Below are 17,150 nucleotides of genomic sequence, written 5' to 3'. Positions count from 1 at the left end.
TTTGAATTGGCAGTGCTTCCTTAAGCCTTGGTACAAATAGACGTGTGATGTTTTCAATTGATTTTTACGAAGACACATAATAAGAAAGAACAATGTAAAAGGCACATTCTGGTTGAAGGATGGAGACTAATACCATTTCCCAAACCTAACACTGCCTCTGCTACTGATCGAAATGCAAGTTTTTTCAAAGTGTGACCATTTGCATTAATTTCATTAAAAGGTCTGTTTCACAGGATTATTTTTGTTATGGGTTGATTTGCTGTGCTTTATCTTCTAATGGAAAGCCTGTACTTTTTCATTTTCCGAAATATACTGCACAATGTTTTTGGTATTTTATTGAAATAAAATGTGGCTTTCATCACAACAATTGGAACATGGGTTCCAGGTGTATTTGTCAATGCGTACTGTTTTCTTCAAGTAGAAGTATGTGGTTATTTGTGTCTCCATGGTGCAGAGGAACAGTCGGTTGCTTGTAAGCTCCTAGCTTGAAACGACAGCAGACGATGTCTACAATAAATTCTGCCATTCCATGCAGCATGCCCGTTGTTAAGAAAATTCCACCAATAATACGACACAGTCTCACTAAGAACTGCCAAAATGGCATATGAGACTCTGTCACAGTCACCATTAGTGAACTAATGTCATATTTCATGACAATGCCTGATACGCCATGGCTGCCTGATGCATGATCAATCACACGTTCTCTTTCTGTCACTGCAAACTGATGAGTGTCAGATGAGATTCTGTATGTTCTGAGTTTTGTTGGCACAATTGTGATAAAATACTGGAACATCTGGTTATGATCTGAGGCGATTTTTTCCGTTCCATCAAGGGTGTTAATAATGCCAGGAATCGGCTCTCCAAATGACATATGGTCAATTCGATTAGAAAAGCTGTATGTCTCGTGACTGACGAGTGCTGCCAGGTGTGCATGGCCTCGTGGATGTGGAATTGCCTTGCCAACTGTGATGTGAAAGTTCCCTGCTACTTTGTTGACATACAGATGCCCGTGTATTCTGCAAGCGTCTGGAGGTTGCAACAAAGAGTCTTCCCTTGGCGGCAGAGCTGTTGAAGCACCTTTGACAGCACTTTTGAAAACTACATCTTGAAGAGAGTGCTCCTCCTGCAGGCGATTCTGAATTACTTGCAGCATTCTCAGCCACTGTCTCTGCTGGGGCGGAAGATCAAATATTACCGGTTCGTAAATCAGCCCGCTACTGGACAGAACCATGGTTTCTGCTAAATCCAAAACATCTGCTCCAACATACTGACACTTCATAGCAACTGTAATGTCTATGTTAATTCTTAATTTGCTTGAAAAATCTTTGTCTACTTCATATTCATACTTCATCCACGTGTTCCGATACACAAAGAACTCCATGACTGTCAACACAAGCATGACAGTAAAGGCTAGGATAGAAACTGTTCCCCTGCTGGCAGACGTCTCCACATAGCTTTCAGGAACCTTGGGAAAAGCATCAAGCTCTTTAACCAGATTTAAGGTTTTCCTCCGATTCAATCGCCTCATCTTCAGCAGGTTTCTCCAGCTTCTCCCTCACATTCATTCATAAGACAAAATTCTGATTTGTTCCTGTGGGATAATGTGGTCCATGAAGAAGGTTTCGATATGGCTTCCTAGGAGGCCGTCTACACAGAACATATCCTCCGCCCTCTTAGTGGTCCAAAGCTGGACTGTGGAAAAGCTCAGCAGGCGGCCTAAGCACCTGCACGCAGGTTACCCTGCTGTTACAGTGCGAGCCCAGTGCTCGAGGGGGCGGGCGAAGTAGGGTGCAGGAAACAACAACGTCTGGTGTCATTAAAGCCGAGTGGCTTTCCGCGCCTGCCAGCGGGAGTCCTTCAGTTATTTTGGGAAGGGAGGGAGAGGTTGCAGTCCGGGTTTGGGCCATGAATCGGGACGGTGGGCTCTGGTCTGCGGTCATCAACTCATGAGGATCTTTGTGTGGGGCACCGAAGTGTCTGTGTTCAGGGATGTTGGTCTGCAGATTCGAATTTGAATCATCAAATGTGTGAGGGATGTCGGGTGGAGCCGGCCACCAGACGTCCGTTATGTTGCCATGTGGGTGAATAGATGTATGGGTGGAGTGGTGGATGTATGGAGTGATGGGTGGAATGGTGGATGTGTGGGTGACATGGTGGATGTATGGGTGGGGGGGGTGGATGGATGAGTGAGTGGATGGATGGATGGATGGGTGAAGGGGTGGATGGATGGTGGGAGAGAGGATGGATGCATGAGTGGAGGGATGGATGGGAGTGGATGGATGTGTGTATGGTTGGAAGGGTAGATGGATGGGTGGAGGGATGGATCAGTGAAATGGTGGATGGATCGATGGGGGGGTGGATGGTAGATGAGTTGGTGGGTGGATGGATGGATGGATGAGAGAGGTGATGGATGGATGTATTGATGTATTGATGGGTGAAGGGATGAATGAATGGATGGATGAGTGAAGGGGTGGATGTGGGGATGGATGGGTGATTGAGGAGGGTGGATGGACGGGGGATGGATGGAGGAGTGAAGGGGTGGGTGAGAGGTCAATGGATGGATTCATGAGTGCATGAGTGGATGGATGAGTGGGTGAAGGGTGGATGGAGGGATGGGTGGCTGGGTGAGGGAGGAATGGAGAGAGAGAGAGGGGGAGGATGGATGGATGAGTGAGGACAAGGATGAATGATTGGCAGAGTGGATGGGCAGGTGTGTGCATAGATGGGTGAGGAGAGGAGCATGGAGATGGATGGGTCAGAGAGTGCATGCATGAGTGGGGGAGGGTGGAGAGCGGGAGGGATGGGTGGGTGGGTGGATGGATGAGTGGGGGGTTGAGTGGGTGGACGGATGAGTGACTGGGTGGATGGATGAGTGGGTGGGGGGATGGTTGAGAGGGTGGGTGGTTGGATGGATGAGTGAGTGGATGGATGGGTGGAGGAGTGAATGGATGGGTGGAAGAGTGGATGGATGAATGGAGGAGTGGATGGATGAATGGAGGAGTGGATGGATGAGTGGGAGGATAGCTTGGGTGAAGGGGTGAGTGGTTGGATGGATGAGTGGGTGGATGGATGGGTGAAAGAGTGGATGGATTGGTGAGGGGATGGATTGGGTGAAAGGATGGATGGATGATGGATGGATGGGTGAGGGGGTGGATGGAGGGATGGATGGGTGAGATGATGGATGGAGGGTGGATTGGTTTGCAAGTGGTTGAAGGGGTTTGGATGTGGATGGGGCACAGATGGAGGGAAGGAATGAATGGTGGGGGAGTTGGTGGATGACAAGGTGTACATGATGGATGGGGAGGGTTGTGATGACTTCCTTTGCCTTGGAGGATTGTGTTTTGAGCTGTGTGGTACGCCTCTGTCGTTTCGCCACACCCACTCACAGGCCTGCAGTTTGCTAGGCACTCTTGTTGTGTTGAGCATTGTTTGTCGGATATGGCCCGTGGTGTGCTCGTTGCAGGCGATCATGTGGTGTGCCGGATTCCCGAGGTTTCGGTCGGGTGGTGGGGGGGCCCAACATCTGGGGGAATTCAGCTGGGGGGGCTCAACCTGGAAAAGTTTGAATACCTCTGCCGTACGTGTTGGAGTATCCTCTTGTGGGCAGGCGGCGGGTACTACCGACATACCGGAGCCCACAAGGGCACTCCAACACATACCCAGCAAATTCTGTTCTGCACGTTAACCTTTTACCAATGGCAGTAGGTTTATGTCGAAAAGGACTGCTGTAATGTGTCCTGTTACTCCCCTAGCAACAAGCCTTACATTGAGGGCATCTTTTGAAACCCTTACTGAGGGACAACCAGGTATTAGAAAGTTTTATTTAGATATATACATATATATATATATATATATATATATATATATATATATATATATATATATATATATATATATATATATATATATATATATATATATATATACATATATATATACATATATATATATATATATATATATATATATATATATATATATATATACATATATATATATATATATATATAATGATACAACTTGTCCTGTCGCGGCGGGAGCGCAATCCAGTGGGTGCCTTCGTTGAGACCAGGGCAGTGTCTCAGGTTTATTCCATACGAAAATAAAGTTGCGGCCAACTTCTTGGTTATAAGTAGTTATTTATTCCAAAACGTGACAAAAGCTCCTACGCGTTTCGAACCGTTGTTCCTGTTCACGGCAGTGTTTGTCAATTGTCCCTTTATAGTTTCTGTATTTATACCCTCACATTCAGTTATATTGCCTAGTGCATGCTGAACCTTGTAGTATTCAAATTGTTACAACTTTATTAAATGTGCATATTAGTGCTGTTACATTGAAGGTGGTGTTGTGCAACGGGGTATAGCATATGTTACTACACTGAAAGCGTTATCCTGTGTTTGAGGAACAGTCGCTTTCATTCATCCGTGATTTACACGAATATCCTAGATCAGAGATCAGTGTAACTGATGAATGATCGTGTATGTAACTTCAGACTAAGCGTTTCTCACCTTCTCTGCACATGGCACAATTCTCCACTCACTCCACAACATGAGCATCAATGCCTGGCCACCAAAAGTGACTCTTAATGCGACGCTGTGTGAGAGTCTGACCCATATGGCCCTCATGAGCTAAAGCCAATAATTTCCCCCTAAGGCCAAAAGGAGGTATGAACTTCTCGCCTTTAAGTAAGATGTTATCATTGACGATGGAAAGATCGTCCAAAACTTTAATGAACGGCCTTACTGAGATGGAGACAGAACTCTCACGTCTAGAACCAAGTTTAACAAGCTTAAGAACCTCTTGAAGAGTATGATCATTGACCATCTCTCTCTCCCAATCACTTGCTGAAAAGGCCCCTTCCCCAACAAATACAGCATCCTCTACAGAGGCAACAGCAATGTCGTCCGTGCCCGCAGAGACTTTAGAACCATGAAAGGTACGCCAGTCCAATGATAACCTAGAGAGGCAATCCGCCTGAACATTTTTCCAGCCCTGAATATACTCCACAGAATATTGAAATTCTTGAAGCCTTGCAGCTAATTTCATGAGTCTGGCAGAACCGTTACCAGCTCCACTCGGGGAAAGAACTTTAATCAGAGGCTTATGGTCTGTTCTTAAAATAAATGTCATACCCCAATGATACGTTCTGAAATACTCTACTGCCCACGAAGCAGCTAACACCTCCCTCTCAATGACCAAATAGTTTTTCTCAGAAACAGTCAAAGTCCTTGAGGCAAAAACAACAGTAAATTCGGACCCACACTTTATTTGTGAGAGCAGAGCACCCAGACCAGTAGCACTTGTGTCTACAGTAACAATGGATTTGTTATGCATATCAAAAGGTGACAAGACATTGCCATTGCAAATTTCCATCTTTGATTGTATCAAAACACTCCTCATGTTGAACATTCCAAGTAAAGCTGATCCCCCACTTAAGTAAGGACCTCAAACAAGCAGTTTTATCCGAAATTTTTTCAACAAACTTCGAGTAATACTCGATAAGTCCCATAAAGGAACGTAATTGGTCCTTATCTTTGGGTCGAGGAGCAGAGCAAATAGCCTGACACAAATCTTTTTTTGGTTTAATACCCAAAGGAGTGATGGTATAGCCCAAGTAATCAACATGGTCCACAGAAAACAAGCATTTGTCCCTACGCAATGTGAGACCAGCAGAGGATAATTTGTTAAGAACAACTCTAAGAGTTGAATTATGCTGTTCCACAGACTGACCGAAAATCAAAATGTCGTCTTGGAAATAAACAACATTCTCTACACCCTCAAATATGTCAGAAACCATCCTTTGAAACACGCTTGCTGCCTAATTGAGCCCAAAAGGAAGCCTATTGAATTGAAAAGTACCCCAAGGAGTGATAAAAGCCGCCAAACTCTTAGAGTTCTTATGCAGATCAATCTGGTGTAGGCACTTCGGAGATCCAGTTTTGAAAAAAACTTGGCTCCTTTAAGCGTAGTCACTAGCTCTGCAGTGTTGGGCAACGGAAAAGTGTCTGCCACCACGCATTGATTCAAGGACCTAAGGTCCACACAGAAGCGGAGTTTGCCGTCCGATTTCTTCGTGACGACAATCGGAGAAATCCAAGGAGAGGCCTCCACAGGTTCAATTACACCAGTTGACAACATATCATCAATGAGCTGTTTGACCTCATCCCTGACCACAATCGGGATTCGCCTAACCTTGTGTTGGACAGGAATGGAGTTTTTCTTTAAAATAATTTTGTGTGAGTACACTTTGAGGCAACCCAAACCCTATCCAAACACATTAGCAGCATTAGATACAATTGAACATAACTCCATATCCTTGACAATCATCACCTGAGGGTCAGCACAGGGGTTAACAATGATACTAAGGTCGTACTGGTGAACCCAACCAAGAATAGCAGGACCAACCACAGAAACATAGACTTTCCCTTGAATTTCCCTCGTTGAAAATCTAATATTTGCTTCAAAATAACCAAGAATGTCCAAAGGTTCTCCTTGGTAACCCCAGGAGAAATATCTTTAGGCAGAAGTGGCCCTGTGTGCCACACCTCTGTATTCAGATCATTGGGAATAATAGTATATTGTGAGCCAGAGTCCACCATTAATTGAACAGTTTTGTCATTTATGTCAAATAAAGCTCTGGGTCTATTCTTCCTTTTAGATTCATCACCATGAGAACAACCATCCAAACCCACCACCAAAATGTTGTCATTTTCGCTAGACCCGGTACTAATATCTTCCACACATGCCACAGAGGAACGACCTTTACTCTTACAAACTCTCGCATAGTGACCTACTTTTCCACACTTTAGGCACTCCTGCTTGGCAGCAAAACAGAATTTTGAGTCAGAAGTATGACCCGCGCTGCCACACCTATTACACTGTCTAGCAGCATATGCCCTCCCAGGATTAAGGGACTTTACAGACACAACTTTTTTGTTATGGAACTTTTTGTTCTTGACAGCAGCAACTTCGCTCAGGTCCTCGTCCGTCGAGTCACGTAAAGACACTTCGCTGACATCGTTTGAAACTACCTTTTTTCGAGTTCCTTCATGCAACCCTCAGACTGCTCGACAATTTTGGCTAGGTCAATAGCTGTTTGTAAGTTTGGGTTTTTTGCGTTCCTGGATTTTTTTGTTATTGCACTGGACTATGAGTTGATCTCTAATCAACTCATCAGTCATGGTCCCAAACTTACACTTGACTGACATTTCACGAAGTCTCGACACAAAGTCATCAATTGACTCACCAACCCTTTGACTTTTGGTATAAAACTTGTACCTATTCATGACCAAGTTTTCCTCTTTTGCATATCTAATCTCTAGTCGAGAAACAGCTTCCTTGTATTCATCTAGAGGAGCTTGTGCGCCAGCTTGGAGGACCTGTGGTAAAAACTAGGCCTGGGCGTCCGAATCGGCTACGAGCAACGGAGTAGGCGTAGTGTTGCCTCCTACGCATTTTGCGTAGACAGCGTAGCCGGCAACACTACGCCCACTCCGTGTGCGTAGCCGAGTCGGCCGCCACCCGCCTCCCTCCCGCCCTCCCCTACATACATTATTTAAGCAAAATACCCTTAATAAAACAAGTTTAAAGCAGTTACCGTGTCCGGGGCTCGTCCGGGGCTCCCTCTTGGAATAGCGTCCCTTCATAGATACTAATGCGCATGCGCGGCCGACCCGCATGCCATTGGTATCCATGACGACGCAATTCTTAGAGGGAGCCCCGGACGAGCCCCAGACACGGTAAGTGCTTTAAACTTGCTTTATTAAGGGTATTTTGCTTAAATAATGTATGTAGAGGAGAGCAGGAGGGAGGTGCGTAGTGGGGCTACGCGGAGTGCGGGAGTGGGCGTAGCTTCTCGCCCACTCCGCGTAGCTCCGCGGAGCCCCACTACGCCCACTACGCCCGGGCCTAGTAAAAACTTAAAAACATGTTGACCTTCCTTCCCCAATGAGCTCAACAGAAGTGCTTTTTTCCGCTTAGAAGAGTATTCCTGCGCATCTAGTGCATCTAAATAATTTTCGAACATGGGAAACCAGTCCTCCCAAGATATACTGAGTTGACCTGGATTCGGAAGGAAACTAGGCGGAAGCACCACAGAACAGTTTTGGGCCATTGTTAGTTCTGACATTATCAGATGGAAACCTAAAAAAAAAATAAACACAGGAAACTAAACAGTAAAAAAAAACGAGTTTTTAAAATTTTATTCACAGTACCTGACACTCGATAAGAAAGAATTGTTACCCTCCTCAAAGAACAACTGCTATACAACATGCCAATGATAAACTAGTGGCGTGTGTATCGTCGAAGAAGACACGAAGTATTCAAATTAATGCACACAAGACGTGCGCATCGCCGCAGATATGCAAGTGAGAACGTGAAAGTCGTACTTGAAGAAAACAAAACTGGTCGCATTGCTAGAGGCAGATACGGTGGGTTGCTGTAGCAACCAAGATGGCTTCCTGACGCACCGTCTTCGCGCTGTGGAAACGTGATGATTCTGTCACGCTGCGTGGTACGCTGCGTAGGCGATCGCTGGTCTGCTTACGTTGAGAACGCTGGACAAGAACGTCATGCAGCTCTTCACTAACTCCTTAGAACATTCCACAACGTCATCAGTAGGACTGAGGAATGCAATGCGGACGGACGGAGGGAGCAGCGGCTGAAGCCCAAGCCAAAGACAAGGAGATCCAACACGCCTGGCAAACACACGAAGTGCAGAGTAGACGGTCAGAAGAGACGATCAGAAGAGAGTATATATATATATATATCCGCTCCACTGCACCATACAGCGGATCACTCGCGAATGGGTGCTTTCTTCGTGGTGGTGTTGTATATGAATTTAGGACCTTAGTGTAATTTTCCTGATTCATGCCCATATATAGGTATAAATCACCCTATCCTTATATAGGCATAGAAATCATAACCATATTTAGACTAAGCCTATGCAGTCCAAATACGGCAGGGCTACTTCAACTAGTTCTGAAAATCCACAACGATTTCTTGGAAAAACCCGCCTTCAGCAGTCAGGGGCTTCCCCTTGCTTGAATATTGATTTAAGAAAGAACTCATGGAGTTTTCAAAGAACTGAGTCTTTGATGACGTTATTATGTCCAACCTTACGTTAAACTCAGCACCTTCAAGGTATAAATATGCCCACACTTGCCCAGGCAAACACACAGTGGTTTGGAGCAGTTCGACTATCTACCTACACAACAAAGCTCGCCACAGCAAGTGCCGAAGGAAGCCGACCCTACAGCAGAAGCACTGAGAGAGACACTGTTATAATACTCTTCGTACTGTACGTATTGTACTTTGCAACTAGTATTACGATTGTAGCAGTTAATTTCCTCTGCATGAGAAAGAAGACTGTTCAATAAATACCTTTTTATTGAAAACGCCCGTCTCTCTATTTCTCTGTACCTCTGGTGATACGAAGCATGCACGATTGACTGAGTGAAATAGCTATCTATTGTTTCCGCAACTCAAGAGATACATTTCTTATTCTTGGGAAACAAAGTTGTCATGTTTATGCAGTTGTCAGAAACTAGTCCCTTCTTGTTGATTCGAGAAAGTTTCTAGTGACCTCTGAGCTAGCTGGCACTCACAATTAAGTCTAATATATTCAATAGAGCCCTAATAGACCTCAGTCCTACGTCAAATCTATAGTTTATATCATTCCAATGCGCAGAGCCTATTGGGAATATAGGAACTACACTACAGTGGTGCCCCAACGTTAAATAACTGTTCCAAACTCCTTCGTCAATTTCAAGAAAGAGAACAGCACTCACTGGGGAAGTTTGCCGATGTTTATTCACAGGGCAACAAACGCGTTTTGGATAACACCTTTGTCAGTGTTTACCTGGCAAAGGAGTTACCCAAAACGCTTTTGTTGCTCTGTGAATAAACACCGGCAAACTACCCCCCGTGAGTGCTGTTCCCTTTCTTGAAATTTATGAAGGAGTTTGGAGCAGTTATATATATATATATATATATATATATATATATATATATATATATATATATATATATATATATATATATATATATATAACCTACTGGCGGTCGCCAGTAGGTAGTTATAGTTAGGATTCTTTTCAATGAAAAATCTCAAAATTCTATTGTGAATAACTTTGGCGCCGGTTGACGAATCTGCCTGAAAATTTCCTCAAATTTGCCTCGCGGAGCTCCGGTCCTTCCTTGAAAGTTTGGGGGGGATTCGTCAAGCGGGGGCCAAGATAAAAGGGGGGTCCCAAAATGTGTTTTCCCCAGGTTAATTTCCATAGGGTGGTCGACCTCACTTTTAGCCCGAACGACTGAATGGATTTCCACCAAACTTGGCAAAATTGTAGGGACTGGTACCCCGATGTGCCTTTGCTATGTCTCAAGATATATGCTCCAGTGGTTTTTACGAAAATTAACTTTGAAAAAATATATATTGGGCTATATATATGTTAGAGCCCAAATGTAGCCCAATGTAGCCCAATGTAGCCCAAAGATGGCCACCAGAGACAAAAAAAAAACAAATGTAGCCCAAATATCAGCCAGATGTAGCCCAACTATAGCCCAATGACAGAATGTCCCAGAGTGTTCTAAAGAACAACTAGAGCGCTAACAGTCTTACTTATGACAAAAGTATGGCACACCTGAAGTCATCTTGATTGGAATAAAGTGTTAACACTTAAAACATTTAATTTGCAAAGGAAAAACATGAGGGGGTTCATTTTGCCATAGAAATTATGATTAGTGCTGAAGAAAGAAAAATTAGGGCACATTTTGAGTGACTTCTCAAATCCTCTTATATTTCATTAAAAAAATTCTGATATGCAGTCTCCCAAGATGGCCACCAGAGACAAAAAAAACAAATGTAGCCCAAATATCAGCAAGATGTAGCTCAACTATAGTCCAATGACAGAATGTCCCAGAGTGTTCTAAAGAACAACTAGAACGCTAACAGTCTTACTTATGACAAAAGTATGGCACACCTGAAGTCATCTTGATTGGAATAAAGTGGTAACACTTAATACATTTAATTTGAAAAGGAACAAAATGAGGGGTTTCATTTTGCCATAGAAATTTTATATATATATATATATATATATATATATATATATATATATATATATATATATATATATATATATATATATATATATATATATTCACTGAAAAAAACATAGGTTTCACACCAGTTATAATTAGGAATTAGCATTTAAAAAAACCTATTAAATTCACTGAAAAAACCATAGGTTTCACACCAGTTATAGTTAGGTGGAAATTTTACTCGCATAAAACCATTGAAATTCCCACGTTATAGTTAGTTGGACTCACTATAACTTGCGCGTGCAATGCACTGCTGATGACGTCACATATTACATCACTCATGACATGGTCAGTGACATCACTCATGACATCACTGATGACATCTCAAATGACATCACTGATGACATCATCCAGTGAATGTGTATCTTTCTGAAAAATAAATATTTTTTATATATGTATATCTAAAGGTTGATGGAAGAATAAATGGGTAAATAAATGTCTAAATGGATGTTTTTTTGTGTAAAATTGATTGGTTAACTGATTATTAAATGTATCTTAGTGAATACATATATTAGCAAGTAATGTTTAAATATTTAAATATCTGTATCTGTGTCTCACTTTGTGTATAAGTGGCTGCATGGGTTGGTGAGTAGCTACATGAGTGTGTATATGGTTTATTAGTTGTTTTTTTGAGTATCAGTATCAGTGTCTGTATGGTTCGGTGGGGGATATTACTTAGAGCACAGATGCATGAATGAGTGACTCACTATTTGTATGAATTTTGAAGACAGCATGTGTGCAAGACTGTATGGGTGGATGATTGTGTGTATGGGTGGGTTAGTGAATATGTGTTTTTATAATTGATTGTTTAAGAGAGTAAATATGTTTCCGTTTCTGTAGAAGTATGTGTAGTGGTGTGTATATAGCAGTAAATCAAGTAAATGTTTTTTTGATAGTTTATTTGCATGTGTGAATTTGTGTGTGAGTAACTATATGGATGAGTATTAGTGTGTAACAGGATGTATAAGTGTATGAGTACATATGATGAGTAAGTACATGCATGAGTGACTATATAGAACTGTTGGTGAATGAGTGGGTGTGTATGTAGATGTTGGAATTACCTAATAAGTTGTTGTAATTGGTATTTGTTTCTCCTTTTTTAAGAAAATGTTAGTTTCTATTTTTGAATGTGTGTGTCAAAGGTTATTTTATGCTGATAGGAGGTCTGCCACTTTGTCACAAGGATGTTGTCATCAGTGATGTCATTTGAAATGTCATCAGTGATGTCATGAGTGATGTCACTGACCATGTCATGAGTGATGTAATATGTGACGTCATCAGCAGTGCATTGCACGCGCAAGTTATAGTGAGTCCAACTAACTATAACGTGGGAATTTCAATGGTTTTATGCAAGTAAAATTTCCACCTAACTATAACTGGTGTGAAACCTATGGTTTTTTCAGTGAATATATATATACATACAATAGTTAGGACCTAGTTTCCATAGGAACAGCATTCAATAGGAAGAGAGATACTTCCTCACACAGTCTTCCTTGTCAACTCGTGACAAGGTGGCACAGGTAAAGATCCATCCACAACCAAAAGATGGTGTGAGAAAATCAACTATTTATTGGTGTACAGCAATGGTTCACTGAAAAGTGCAAGTAAAATATTACAAAAACCTAAACTGCTAACGCGTTTTGGCTTAAAGTCTTCAACTGGGCCTCACCTACTTCTATGGTTGTCACCATTATATTACATAGACCTTCATCAGTTTCATTGCCCTCAAGCACTAGACCAACCAGCATCACATATCTCAAACACATTTTTGACTCATTCATCCTCCATTTAGGTTCAAATGAATGGTTCATTTTAGATGGTGTTTTACATTCATATGGTACCACATTATTGTATTAATACAAATATTTACAGTTAGTCCATTTTATGACATGCGCAGACTGCACACGTTTTCCAATTTTAGGTCACATATTTTCCTTTAGCATAATTACAATATATATTTCATGTGTCCTAAATTGATATGTGTGATTCAGTTCTAGCAGAAATTGTTTTTCGTGGATGCACGGCCCCTTAGGAATACTCATGGACTCCCTTATAAGAAGAGAACATGTGTGTGGTATCAAATAAATCCCTGGGACTTCCCAGGGTCCCAAGAAATATTGGAGTCCCCAAGAATCACCATCCCTGGGATGACAGTGCACCAATTGACAAAGGAGTCCTCTTGCCAACCCAACAAGCAGAATCCATGTGGATTTTCTTACACCCAGAGAGTGAAAGACAGCTTGTGCCACCCATGCACATTGAGATGCACTGGTACTAGAAAGGATTGCTTTTCCTGGGGCGCATACACACTTCGGGCAAAAGGGAAATACTGTAAATTCCTTTCCAAACACTGTGCCTAGACATTTGTACTGTGCCTGCACACGGTGCCTGCAGTCGAATTCCCCTTTCTTAGAGGGTTAGCACGCACCATAAGAAAGGTAATCCTAAAGCGCCAAGATGTGCCGGGATGATGAGAAAGGCCTCACACTCAGTGCTTTATTTGTAAAAAAATAAGTGCCAGAACTCTTGTCAGGAGGTCACAGCAGCGTGCACCGCACATTGCCCCTGCCAGCGCTGCCAATGATAGTAAAAACACTACTTCTAGGCCCCCATAGCTATAAGACTGGCTTGGGCGGCAGGAAATAGTCATTTTTAATTTATATTGAATTATTAATTACATTTTGTTGTGGTTATCTCTAAATTTACCAGACAGGACCACCTTGTGGCAGGCTGTCACAAGCACCGGTGTTGACAATAAAGTGCCAATTCTGAGCACCGGAAACCAACGGCTCAAAATAAGCTCTGCTTCCACTGTCCTACGGCTTAGTGAATCCCTTGTATTCCCTTTAGCTTATGACACATGGCTGGCTGGCCAATGGAGAGATACCCAGGGATTTAAGGAGTCCACAGGAGGAACAAACTGGGGTTCCACCACCATGACTGTGCTCCATGTGACCATCTTGGAACCGGCTGGCGAATGTCATAATAGCAGCATGGTGGAGACAGGGGAAATGCCTCCAGATGTATGGTGTGTCAGCCTTTGCCTTTAAACTGGTTGTCTACTACAGGACCATAGCAGAGGAAGACGTTTGCCTGCCCTGCTTAGACCTGAGTAGAGGCCTGGGGGACTGGTATGAGATGGAATGTTTTTTATCCAGTATTAATCTCTTTCATATCCACCAACCCAACCCCTCCCTGGGAGTTACCAATACCAGGGGCATCAGTAACTCTAGGAGAAAACAAATACTACAGATAACTTGATGGTAAAATGTAGTTTTTGGTATTTCCACACAGATTTCCTTATATTTCACCCAGATGTTATGGCTGTTTCAAAGCACATCCTAGAAGTCATATTTAACAACCTGACTCATATGAAGTTCAGAAGAATGGTTAAGAGTTGATTATTCCCAGCCTGATCCATCAGAGGATCTGTATGATCTCGCTAACGAAGGCATTGGCCAATACAAATCTAGACCGCTCTATCTACAAACAGAATTCCTAATGATCAAGAGAGAGCCAACTGAGTAACTGCTTTGTGCAAGTTTCTATTTAGGTTTTCGTTCAGGGGTAGTGGTGGCCGCCATTACAGGTCAAAGAGTAGTCAAATTTCCACAGCGAAGAATCGAAGCTAAGGACTTCACCCTCAAACATGCCATTTCACAAAAAACAAGCATTGAAAATTCAATAGGTCTCGCCTTTGATTAAGTTAAAGCCATTTGCTTTGCTAATGGTATTGTATAGCAAAACAAATGGCTTTAACTTAATGAAAGGTGAGGCCTAATGTTAGTCAGTGTCAGTCAGTGTCAGTCAGTCAGTGTCAGTCAGTCAGTGTCAGTCAGTCAACATCAGTCATGTCAGTCAGTGTCAGTCAGTCAGTTTCAGTCAGTGTCAGTCAGTCAATTTCAGTCATTGTCAGTCAATCAGTGTCACTCAGTCAGTGTCAGTCAGTGTCAGTCAGTCATTGTCAGCTGACCTGGTTCTCTCCCTCTAAAGCAGCTCTGCTGACCTGGTTCTCTCCCTCGAAAGCAACTCTGCTGACCTGGTTTCTCTGGCTCTACAGCAGCTCTGCTGACCTGGTTCTTAGGCTCTAGAACAGCTCTGCTGACCTGGTTCTCTGGCTCTAAAGCAGCTCTGCTGACCTGTTTCTATGGCTCTAAAGCAGCTCTGCTGACCTGGTTCTCTGGTTCTAGAGCAGCTCTACTGACCTGGTTCTCTGGCTCTAATGCAGCTCTGCTGACCTGGTTTCTCTGGCTTTACAGCAGCTCTGCTGATCTGGTTCTATGGCTCTAAAGCAGCTCCGCTGACCTGATTCTCTGCCTCTAGAGCAGCTCATCTGATATGGTTCTTAGGCTCTAGAGCAGCTCTGATGACCTGGTTCTCTGGTTCTAGAGCAACTCTGCTGACCTGGTTCTATAGCTCTAAATCATCTCTACTGACCTGGTTCTCTGGCTCTAAAGCAGCTCTGCTGGCCTGGTTCTCTGCCTCTAGAGCGGCTCTGCTGACCTGGTTCTTAGGCTCTAGAGCAGCTCTGCTGACCTGGTTCTATGGCTCTAAATCAGCTCTGCTGACCTGGTTCTATGGCTCTAAATCAGCTCTACTGGCCTGTTCTATGGCTCTAAAGCAGCTCTGCTGACCTGGTTCTACAGCTCTAAATCAGCTCTGCTGACCTGGTTCTCTGGTTCTCTGGTTCTAGAGCAGCTCTGCTGACCTGGTTCTATGGCTCTAAATCAGCTCTGCTGACCTGGTTCTATGGCTCTAAAGCAGCTCTGCTGAAATGGTTCTCTGGCTCCAAAGCAGATCTGCTGACCTGGTTCTCTGCCTCTAGAGCAGCTCTGCTGACCTGGGTCTATGGCTCTAAAGAAGCTCTGCTGGCCTGTTCTATGGTTCTAAAGCAGCTCTTCTGACCCGGTTCTATGGCTCTAAATCAGCTCTGCTGACCTGGTTTTCTGGTTCTAGAGCAGCTCTGCTGACCTGGTTCTATGGCTCTAAATCAGCTCTGCTGACCTGGTTCTATGGCTCTAAAGCAGCTCTGCTGAAATGGTTCTCTGGCTCCAAAGCCGCTCTGCTGACCTGGTTCTCTGCCTCTAGAGCAGCTCTGCTGACCTGGTTCTTAGGCTCTAGAGCAGCTTTGCAGACCTGGTTCTCTAGCTCTAAAGCAGCTCTGCTGACCTGGTTCTCTGGCTCTAGAGCAGCTCTGCTGACCTGGTTTTCTGCCTCTAGACCAGCTCTGCTGACCTGGTTCTTAGGCTCTAGAGCAGCTCTGCTGTTCTGGTTCTCTAGCTCTTAAGCAGCTCTTCTGACCTAGTTCTCTGGCTCTAAAGGCTATGACCATTCAAACATACCTCTGTAGTCCAATCCCGCCTCACACAAAATATACTCTTCCGCTCATCATAATGTGCAAATGAATGCATGAATAGATTGCTTTAAAAAGCTAAACAACATAGAGACAAGGTGCGTTGATGATGCAGCAGAATTCCACATTTTGCGAGGGTGGGGGTCTGAAGCAGGAGAGACTGTCAGCAGCCATTATAAGCGTGTAAATGCCGCTGCAATTTAGAAAAAAAAAGTGCTTCGAGTTTTTAAAGGAAAGAGTGTAAACCTGTAAACGATCCAATCCCAGTGGGCGTTCCCAAAAGGAGACAAGGTAAGGTGGCAACCAGGAATGGTTGGCATGCCTTCAGTGCAATCATTGCACTGCTTTTGGCACCATTTGTTAAGCCAAACGACGCGCACAAATGAAATCTGCAGGCAGAGCTGGGACGAGGTTTCTTGGAATCGTATCGATTCCAAGAAGTCTTGTATGACGAGAGCAGCGCATGTGCTGCTGACGTCAAGCCGAGACCTAAAAAGGGTAAAGCTCGGTATCTTTACTTTTACTGACTGCCAGCTGAAAATAGCTGAAAGCCTAGTATCACTTCACAGTGATTCACAGAACCTCACTGCATAGGAAGACTGCAAAGTAGGAAGTCATCAAGGAATAAACAAAGCATCACCTCGCGTGCCTCCCCACGCTGCATGGTAAATAAGAGTAACTGTGGAAGATGTGCCTC

At 43.5% G+C, this 17,150-nt stretch overlaps 1 pseudogene across 1 annotated transcript; it reads right to left on the bottom strand.

The window, feature by feature from the left end:
* Nucleotides 1-238: 238 nt before the first annotated feature.
* LOC147710757 (endoplasmic reticulum-Golgi intermediate compartment protein 2 pseudogene) lies at nucleotides 239-1,768 on the bottom strand (annotated as a pseudogene). Its single transcript, XR_015295876.1, has one exon. The product of XR_015295876.1 is annotated as an endoplasmic reticulum-Golgi intermediate compartment protein 2 pseudogene (transcript).
* Nucleotides 1,769-17,150: the final 15,382 nt, after the last annotated feature.

The sequence above is a fragment of the Lissotriton vulgaris genome, chromosome 5 (assembly GCF_964263255.1).
Source record: "Lissotriton vulgaris chromosome 5, aLisVul1.2, whole genome shotgun sequence".
In the NCBI taxonomy this organism is placed as follows: domain Eukaryota; kingdom Metazoa; phylum Chordata; class Amphibia; order Caudata; family Salamandridae; genus Lissotriton; species Lissotriton vulgaris.
Note: the sequence above shows the minus strand (reverse complement) of the source record. Positions and strands in the feature narration are given on the sequence as shown.